Below are 10,344 nucleotides of genomic sequence, written 5' to 3' on the forward strand. Positions count from 1 at the left end.
CAGCGGCTGCCCCCGACCCGGCGCGCGCCTCGCGCTTCCGGCGGCCGGGATGGCCAGGGTGCCTGTGGGCCGCGTGTCCTGAGCGCAGGTCCTTCGGTCCTGGGAGGGAGCCGTGGGCGGATTTCAGCCCTCCGGGCCGGTCAGTCTTGCTCCGAGACCCTGGAGATGCGATAAGCGGCAGGAGCTGGTGTCGCGCCGCGAGTTTGGGAAGAATCCCCGGCGGCTGGGAGGCCGGACGGCCGCCCTGCCTTAAACCCAGGGCCGATTTCTTCGGGCCTCAGCGGCCCGCCTCGCACTTTCCGGCCGCCCCGGCAGCCCCTCCTCCGGTCCACTGTTTGGCCATCTATCTGGCTCCTCGCCAAGCAGGGTGGCCTTGAGGCCTTATGTTCAGAAGTCGCACCGACCTGGAGGCCCGGGTGCGCGGAAGGGGCACTGCAACGACCAGTTTACAAAGAGCCCCAGGACCAGAGGACCGGACTGCTCTTACTGTAAGCTTCACGGTCAGAGCAGGAAACGACCTCAGAGCTCAGCCAGGCTCGGATGAGATAACTGGAAAAGTACATGGTCCAAGGTCACAGAGTTTGCTGGCGAGGAGCAAATCCAACCGCTCCAGTCCCGACTTGGACCCTCCGCCCCAGCTCTTGGGAGAATCGGGGCTCCTTACAAGGGCCGCAGGCATCGTCTGCCCCTGCTTAGCTCCACACACCCCACCCTCTTCTCCGGCTCATCTTGATCTCTAGGCTTTGCTAAATGCCATGAGCCCAGCCTCCCGCAGCCCCTGCCTCTGCGGCCGCGGCGGCAGCAGCAGCAGCAGGCTCACTGCGACTTGTCAAGTCCTCAGTTCACACACCATTTCCTCTGGAAAGCTTTCCAGCCTTTCCCCGCGCCCCTCCCAGGGAGCGCTCTCCAACAGGGCGTTCTGGGAATCCCATGCAGAATCCCATGCAGAACCATCCCAGCGTCCCCTTCTCCCCGAAGACTTCCAAAGGCCTCACCAGCCTCTAGGCCAGCCCTGAGCTCACCATGGGGATTCCGTGGACAGGTGATGAATGAGTGAATGGGTCAGAGCCAGCCTATCTCGGCCCCCAGTTTCTGGGCCTGGGTACTTCCCACTCTGTTGCCCACTGGCCCTTTACCTCTGGTAACTGAAGTGAGATTTATGGCATGGAAGCACCCAGGCTATATGGCAAAGGTGGGGAAACCAAGTCAGAATGAGAGCCAGTTCTTGGAAGACTGTTAGATCCTTGCTTCTGCAGCCAAGGGAGTAATTTTCCAACGCTGCGTTTTCCCTGTCACTGCACTCTGCGTGGGAATTTCTAACTTAACGGTATTCTTGTCATTTCCCTCGGCGAAATGGCCTCACGAAGATTTCAAACTATGGGCCTAGGATTTGACAGAGGGCTTCGAGGGGCTTCATGTGGCCACTTCAATCAAAGCAGCACCATTTTCCTTTTCTTTTCTTTTTTTATTTTCCAGGTAGTTCTTGTGAAAAAGAAAAGGAGCCAATGTTTCCATTAATGCTTCAAGAATGTTCAGAACTCGACGGCGCCAAAGGATTGCAGAGCAGAGCGGCTGAAGAGCCGTGAACAATTCCAAAGGCTGTGGCCTCCATTCCCAGTGAAGCCCGAATTACAACTTGCCAACCTACTAAGCCTTCCTCCTCCTCTTTCACGTGGATCCGCGTTTCTTGTTCTTCATTGCTTCGTCTTCCCTTAGAGCGAAGGAATCTGTCATTTAACGGGGGATACACCGAGGAGCCAAGAGTTTATCTTTTCAGCCTGTGTCACAGTTGGAGGGAAAGTTGCTAAGTGACTTCTTAAGAAGAGAGAGAGTAGGGCATTTTCTGTTTTCCCTTCACAAAACATTTTGTTGTTGTTTGAGGCCTTAGTTGTTTTTTATTTTTTCCTTCCGGTGGGCCCCCTACCCAGAGAGGTTCAGGTCCCTGGAAGAGAAACTTTACCGATGTGATTACGTTAAGAATCTTAAAGAGATTATCCTGGATGGTCCAGTGGGCCCAGTGTAATCGGAAAGGTCCTTACCAGTAGGAGGTGGGCGCGTCAGAGTCCATGTGTCAATGGAAGCAGCGGCTGGAGTGGATGCAGTGGGAGAAAGACCCAGCCGAACAATGATGGCTTTGAACATTGGAGGAAGGGGACCCAGGTCCCAGAATGCAGGTGGCCTCGGAAAGGGAGAAAAAGTCGGGAAACAGAGTCTTCCTTTGAGCCTCCAGGGGGAACACAGTCTTGCCGACACCTTGAATTGAGCACACTGAGACCAACTGTGGACTTGCGGCCTTCGGAGCAGGAAGGTAAGACACGTGCGTTCTTTTTAAGCCACTCCATTTGAGGTGATTTATCCCAGCAGCAGTAGGAGACTCATACCCCGCCAAAGGGGAAATTCCTGCCCTTCTTTCCACTTTAATGGAAAGAAGGGGGTTCCCTGGAGACAGAAGACCACTGGACTGGAGCTGTTGGGAGGGGAGTGCGCGCCTGCGGTTGGGGGAGGAGTGGTAGGGGCTCCCTGGACATACGCACATCCTTCGTCATTCCAAAGGGGTGAAAGCCAGCACCACGGGCTGCTATCTGTGTGGCACTTCCACGCACTGTTTTAGCCTTTAACTCCATGTGGCCACTTTTATTTCCCTTGTTATTGGCCTGGAAGACGCCCAGATGGTATTCATCTTTTTTTTTTTTTTTTTCTTTTTAGGGCCACACCTGCAGCATATGGTTCCCAGGCTCGGGGTTGATTGGAGCTCCAACTGCCTGCACCACAGCCACAGCCACACCAGGTCCAAGCCGAATCTTCGCCCTTCACCACAGCTTATGGCAACCCTGGGTCCTTAAGCCACTGAGTGAGGCCAGGGATCGAACCCCACATCCTCATGGATACTAGTTGAGTTCTTAACCCACTGAGCCACAACGGGACCTCCCGGCATTCATCTTTATGTCCCTTTTGTTCCTAGTGCCTTTTTCGATTCCATGAGGCATTTCACACTTCCCAGAGCCCTAGTGTGGCCATATTCATTTTGCGTCTTAGCACAATTCTCATAAAGTCAGGCAAGACTGGTAGTAGTCGTATTAATATTTTTCATGTTGTACGAAAGACAAGCATTCAACTTTCTCTGACACCTAGGCTCCTGTTGCTCCAGTATTCCTTCCATTTTCTCTGCAAAGTGAATGCCTGAGCACCAGTGAGGAAGCCGAAGCACTTGCAGATGTCTAAAGGTCCTGAAACTGGGCTCTGGGGGGTCCAGGGTTGCTATGGGGACCACCTGGCTTCTTCCCTCTTAACATAGGAGGAAATTATTTTGTCCACCTGGTGGTGGAGGGAAAACTCCACAGCAGAGAAACCCATCCTGCTTCTCAAGGACACTGAGGGATGTTGATGGGAAGAGGGAAAAGGCCCCTCCGGGTGCCGGAGGCAGGCGAGGCCAACCTCGGGGGTCCCCGCTGTGCGCCAGTGCTTCTTCATGGACTGTCCTAAGGAAATGTCGCTATGGAGGTGGGGTTAGCAATGGTCATGCTTTGGGGCTAGACCTCAGGAACTGGCCTGAGGACAGGTGGGAAGAGAATGGTACCCATCACAGTTGGTTTCTCATTTAAAAACAAACAAACAAAAACTTTGTATCCCATCAACATTCTCATTTACAGAGCCAGCACTGTCTCTGGAATTGGAGACAGTTTCAAGTCATAGGTCTCCACTTAGCGGTGGTGTCACTTTGGCAACTCACTTTGCCTGGATGCGATCCCAGTTCATCTGCAGAACACAGATAACACCTACCCTGCACATCGTGGGGAAGATAAAAATAATGTATGTAAAATACCTGGAAAATAAGCAGCCCTCAAATGATAGCCATATTATTCATAATCAAGGAAACAGGAGGCGAGGATTTCTCAAGGTTGAGCAGCTGGTGGATAAATGGTGGAACCAAGACCCCATCCTCAATCCAAGTCTTCTGTTACTTACTCATCCAAAGCCCCTTCACTCCCCAGAACCTTTTGTGGCCAAGGGCCGGCCCTCCGAGGCAAAGCTTCCCCGCCAGGCTCTCACAGAAAGCAGCCAGGGCTGCTTCTGAGGTCGGCCTCCACCCAGACCCTGCTGGAAGCGGCGCGCTGCACAGCTGCACACATCTGGAACCCCGCCGGCCTGGAACCCCGAGGGGCGTGCAGCCTGCAGAACCCCCTCTGCGCAGGGAGCCGTCAGGGTGACTGTGTGCATCTCCTCCGTCCTGCAGATGCCCCCCCCCGCCCCTCCCCACTCCTGCCTGCGCGCGGAGGGGCCCTGATCCCGCGGTCACAGTGGACCCCCGGGCGGCGCCAAGCGCAGTCTGGGTGGGGCAGCTCCCGGCGCGCGTCCCTTCGGGGAGCCGGCCCTTCCAGCCCAGGCGGCTGGGGCGGCGGGGTGGGGGGGCAGCGAGGGGCGCAGGGAGCCCCGGGCGCGCACACGGCTGCAAACTTGAGCCAAGAGCCCTCGCTTTCGCCCGCGTGGACGATCGGAGGTGCCCGCCAGGGAGGCCCCAGGCAGCCGCCGCCCCGGGCGGCCGGGAGGCGTCGGGAGGGGGGCCCGGCGCGGCGGCGCTCGGCCCGCCCTGGCCCGCGGCCCGCAGGGTTCAGACGGGGCCAGGACGGCCGAGAGGCGGCCGGCCTGCGCCAGGGGCTGCGGCCAAGGCTGACGCGGGGCGCTCAGTAATGCTTGGACCAGCCGGCGCGGCCCCAGGGCTCCGCGGGGCCGCGCGGCAGGGACCCTCCCCGGGCAGCGCAGCCAAGCCGCCTGCGGCGTCCTCCAGCTTGGGCGGCATCCCCGCGTCCCGCGCGCCGAGGCCGGGAAACGCGGACTTGGTCCCTGGACGCGTCCCTTCAGGGCTGCACAGCCCTGGCGACAAGGGGGAGCCCTGAGGAGACGGTGGGAGGAAGGGAAACTCGGGCCCGTTCTTCGTTCTCCTGTGCGGTCCGCCCGCGCACACGCCGGCTGCGCGCAGCGAGGAGGGGCCGGCGCGTCCAGAAAGTCTGCACTTGCTTTACCTGCAGGACAAGCACAGGGACCCAGAAGCTGGCCTGTGCTTCTCGGCGCCCCCCACCCCCACCCCGGGCAGCTTCCCGGAGCTCTCACTTATCCAGCCTCATTGTGATTCAAAAGACTAAACCGGAGAAGCTTTGCGTTTTACTGGGTACTTTCAGTCCTTCCTCTCCGAGCCACCTTGGGACCAGGCAGGGCTGGCATCTATTCATTTCACAGGTGAGGAAGCCCATCGGTGAGCGGAGTCTGACGCTTCCGTGCCCTCGGCCTAGCTAGGCTCTAGCAAACGGAGGCTGAAGGCCCTGTTCCCTGTTCTGTCTTGGCAGGCGGCCAAGTTCCTTTAGGGATGGCCTCTATTTCTCTGCGAATTAGGGCTGAGTCACTGCTACCTGGAGAGGTGATGACAGTAAGTGACAAGGAAGCAGGTTCTCCTTATGGCAGAAGAAATTGCTGCGAGTGGCCTTTTTAGATGCTTCCCTTCCGGTTGGGAGCCGGGCACTCCTGGCCCTAGAGCAGGGATTCTGTCTTGTCCCCGGACTCTCAGCAGGAACATTACCCCGGAGCTTGTTTGCACATTATCCCAGACCCACCGAACCAGACCCTCTGGAGATAGAGGCCAGCAATTTTTGCTTGAAGAGGCCTCGAGACCATCCTGTCTGAAGAACGACTGATCTAGAAAAACCTCTGTACTGGCGAGGTGGGCCCTGCATCCAAAGGGCTGAGGGCCACACTGCTTAGAGGCCCAAGAAGGCAAGAAATGGACCGGGAAGTCCATGGTTAGCTACCACGTAATAGTCCATTCCTCAGTCTCTGTTGTGTGTGTGTATAAACCTTCGTAGCTCCATAAAATATAGGTAAGAAAGGAGACTTTTAGGGCCCCATACGAAATTCCATTCACAAACTCACTCAACGCACAAACACACTCTAAGTACCTGCTATGGACCAGCCACTCAACAGGCTCAGGATGAGCTGGATGTTAGCTGACTCTTGAAGTTGAAACAGATGCAACCAGGTCATTTCATGAAATGGAACTTCACAGTTTTGGTGCGTGAGGTAATCCGTGGAGCAGACGCTGCTGTGCCCTTCCCCCTGGCTGGCAGAAGTGTGGCACAGGCTGGGTTAAAGTACAGAGCCAGCCAGGGATTGGGGGGAAGCTGCATTTCTTCCTGCTGGCCCAGTGATTGACTTGGAAGTGGGCATCAGATCAGGTGTGATGCTGGCCAGTGAGATATGGGGGGGGGGAGCACTTGCTGGGGAGCTAGCCGATGGAGAATTTTCCTCCCTCTTTAAAAGGGGCATAAGGAAAGTCCATTCCCTTGTTTGTTTTTGGATGTCGTTACCTGGAACCGCCGCAATCCTTCTGGACAAGGAAAGAAATTAGCCTAGAAGGGCAAGCAGCATACTGGGGTGACAGGGAAGAAAATCAGGAAACATCTGGCATCTTCATGACATTGTTGAGCCATTAAATTAATTGACCTTGGTGGCAGTGAGGGTGGGGGCGTGTGTTCGAGGAGAGTGGGGGGCAGGGGGAGCAGGGGAACCCTCAGGATTTTCTTATTAAATGAGATAAGTATTTTTCATATTTTGACCACTTTTAGTTGGGTTTTCTGTTATTTGCAGCCCACATCATCCTAATAGAATGGATGCGGCTAGAATCCCACTGGAATACATGAGCAGCAGGGAAAAAAGTCTGATGGAACATCAGAGGGGGTTACTGAGAGACCGCTCGGGACTTCTGGCACCTCTAAACACTGGATTACTGTGTCTCCCATATCTGTCTGAGGAGTCCCCAGCTGTTACCTTCTTGTCATCCGCCCCCTTTTTGAGACCCCTGTTTTCTCTTTTCTACCAACTGGCTGGTACGCTCTATAATTTCCAGTTCAACTTTCCAAGAATGAGACCCTGGTTGGCCTCATTAACTACGCTTTTTCGGATCCTTGTGGGCCACTGGTCAGTCTGTGAAGTGGCTGTCCTTGAACCAGTGTCCCACCCCTAGTCTAGTTGGCCAGGGAAAGGAGGGGGGACGGCCAGCCCCAACTCCGCCCGAGGCTCAGGTGGTGGGCTGGGCAGGTGCCCTTAGGAGGAAACAGTGCTCTCGGCAACTCCCGAGATGGACTTGCCAGCACAGCAAGTTCATGGGGCACAATGAAATGGCAGTGCCAAGCCAACCAGGGTCAGAGCAAAGGAATCCACGCCTACCACAAGCCCCCTCTGCTGTAGATCTGTTATAGACCCAAGAGTAAGGGGTGCCTGGCCAGATGCCTGCCCAGATCCTAGATCTGCCCCAAACACAGCCACACTGCTCAAGAAACATCCCCGCCCCAAGTGCTCCCCCGCATCCTTCCGCACAGGAAGCAGACACGCTGCTGTGGTCCACATGACTTTTCCACATGTCACTTTATGGCAGCTGTTGTGAGAGTTGTTTTGTTGCCTCCGTCACGGTGGAACCCTTTGCAGCACAGCAGGGTGTCGGGATGTGTGAGCAGCAGCAGCAATGATGGCTCGGGAGCCGAACTGAGGGCACACAGAGGATTCCCTAACTCGGAGCTGAAAAAATGCACGTGGGATGGAGGTTCCTGGAACCCACATGGGAGAGCGCGACACTGCTTCTGCCGTGTTTACGGCATTCTGATAGTATGTGTGTGGTTCTTTCCTTAAGAGCAAGTTATCGCACGTGGAAGGGGTGCAACCGGAGGTGCTTCTGTCGCTCATTAGTTCTGTATCCTTAGGCGGGTCGCTCAAACTTTCTGAGCCTCCGTGTCTTCATTGGTGAAACGTGCCCGGTGATACTTCAACTTGGAGAATTGCCGTGATCCTTATATACAGTAAGGCCCCCGAGAAAATGTTAAGCACAGGATATTATAACGTAATATTATAGGGGTCATTCTAAAAGACCCCTTCCCTGGGGTGGGTGGACTATCAGATTATTTTGAGAGAATCACAGTCTGAAGCTCCGGATGGTGCCATTGACCGGGTGCTGTGGTGTCTGTCACCCAGCTCAACAAATGAGCTGGGGATTCCATGTGGTCATCACATCGGAGATGAGAAATGCCTATAAGGTGCCCAGTGGTTGGTGGGACATTAAGAAGGAGACACTTGGGTGAATGTGAACCTGCATAGGAAATGGAGAGGAAGCCACGGCAGCGTCAGGAGCCGAGCCCCGGTGCGAGTCATCATTTGATGCTACCTCAGGTGTGGAGCAGGACCCAGGCCTGATACTGGCTGGAACTCTGAGACCCTGGGGAAGGAGCTCCAGTTCACCAGGGAGCAGAGGCCACTGCTAGCAGCCAGGGAATGGTGCTGAGGCAAGCCGCTCGGCACTGGGACATGGGCCCGCAGTGGGAATGGGACTCTCAGGAGTGGGGAGGCAAAGGACCTTTGGGGGAGTGGGAAACATATTTAGGAACTTGTGGGACTCGAGTCAGGAAAGGTCTCTTCGAGCCCTGAGAGCACGCACGAGTCCAGTGTAGCTACCTGAGTCTCTAGGATGAGAGCCGAGCCTGGTCACCACCTTGATTTTAGCCTTGTGATAGGCTGAGTGGGAACCAGCCACTCCATGCTACTTTCAAAACTTGAGTTGCAAGATAGTAAGAGGTGTTGGTTTAAGGCTCTAAATTTGTGATGAGTTCTGTGCAGATCAGGGAAGTCCAGTGTGTTGCAGGCTTAGGACCTAGAGATGTGTCCACCTTCATCCTACGTATAATTTAGTGTTTCCCACCTTTGTTTCCCATTAGCTTATTTATATATTTTTTAAAAGTCACAACCTGATCACTAAGAATCAGGAAGTATTTGTACCGAAATGCCAATAAAATATAAGAAAACATAAGAAAAATATAAAGTTTGCATTCTGCTTCTATCAGTTGGTGTGGCTTTGGGAAAGTCTCTTAACCTACCTGCATCTTAGTTTCTCATCTTTAAAACAAGAATTATAATGTTTATTTACTGTGTTTGAATCAGATTCAAGCCACATAATGTATTCCAATGTGCTTTATAAAATATGAAGCTGTACAGAGATGAAAGCCATTCTTTTTCTGAAGCCAGAACAAACAACAGGATGTCTGGGGAAGCCAGGTGAGCCAGTGGCAGTGAAAATCTAGCTAGAAAATCTAGTCGCCTGATAGAGAAAAGAAAAGTAATAAGGAGAGCCCCTAGGAGAAGGAGCTAAGAAGTAGCTACAAGAGCTGTTTCTCCTCAAGAGTGCTTTCAGGAGTTCCCGTCATGGCGCAGTGGTTAACGAATCCGACTAGGAACCATGAGGTTGCGGGTTCGGTCTCTGCCCTTGCTCAGTGGGTTAACGATCCGGCGTTGCCGTGAGCTGTGGTGTAGGTTGCAGATGCGGCTCGGATCCCACGTTGCTGTGGCTCTGGCGTAGGCTGGCGGCTACAGCTCCGATTAGACCCCTAGCCTGGGAACCTCCATATGCCGCGGGAGCGGCTCAAAGAAATAGCAAAAAGCCAAAAAAAAAAAGTGCTTTCATTCCACAGATAAGAAGAGTGTGTGGAGAAACATGGCAGACTATTCTCAGTATCACCAATAACAGACTATTCTCAGTATCACCAATAACTAGATTTTAAATCCTAGGTGGGGGAGTTCCCTGATGGTTCAGCCAGTTAAGGATCTGGCATTGTCACTGCTGTGGCTCAGGTTGCTGCTGTGGCATGGGTTCTTTTTTTTATTATTGAAACATATTTAATTTACAATGTTGTGACAATTTCTGCTGTAAGCAAAGTGACCCAGTCATATATAATATATAAAATATATAATACATAAAATACACACACACACACATATTGGGTATAGTTTGCTGTGCCGTACAGTAGGACCTCATTGCTTATTCAGGTCTATCCATGGCTCAGGAACTTCTGCATGCCTTAGGCATAGCCAAAATAAAATAAAAATAAAATAAATAAAATAAAATCCTAGGTGAGAAAAAAGTAATATGACCCTCCCCCAAAAGGCCAAATAAATTGCTTAGAAAGCCAAGGAAAAAGGAGGCAACAGTTTAATACTTTATGTAATGAGGATATTAAACAGAACAAATGAATGGCGTCAAACACCTACAAAGGAGAGGAGAAGCAGAAGGAAGTTTCTTACAGGAAATGTTATCATTGCCTGAAGACAGAACCTGCCTATACTTAATAATGGCAAGTGAAACATCTTACACAGGAAAACGATCGTTGGGGAAAAAAAAAAAAAAGGCTGCAGGCGGTGTGTGGCAGCAGCTTATGGAAATTGAATCCATAACAAAGAGAATCAGACAAGAGATGAGTGATAAGCACACCCAAAAAGAACAAAAAGACAGATGTGAAAAATTCTACAACTGCAAAC

The 10,344-nt window shown here is 53.1% G+C and overlaps 1 long non-coding RNA gene across 1 annotated transcript; it reads left to right on the forward strand.

Moving 5' to 3' along the window:
- On the forward strand, nucleotides 27-9,273 carry LOC102160321. The gene is made up of 3 exons (XR_001304238.2): nucleotides 27-488; nucleotides 1,477-2,308; nucleotides 3,133-9,273. It is a non-coding gene; the product is annotated as an uncharacterized LOC102160321 (long non-coding RNA).

Source organism: Sus scrofa, chromosome 9 (assembly GCF_000003025.6).
Source record: "Sus scrofa isolate TJ Tabasco breed Duroc chromosome 9, Sscrofa11.1, whole genome shotgun sequence".
In the NCBI taxonomy this organism is placed as follows: Eukaryota; Metazoa; Chordata; class Mammalia; order Artiodactyla; family Suidae; genus Sus; species Sus scrofa.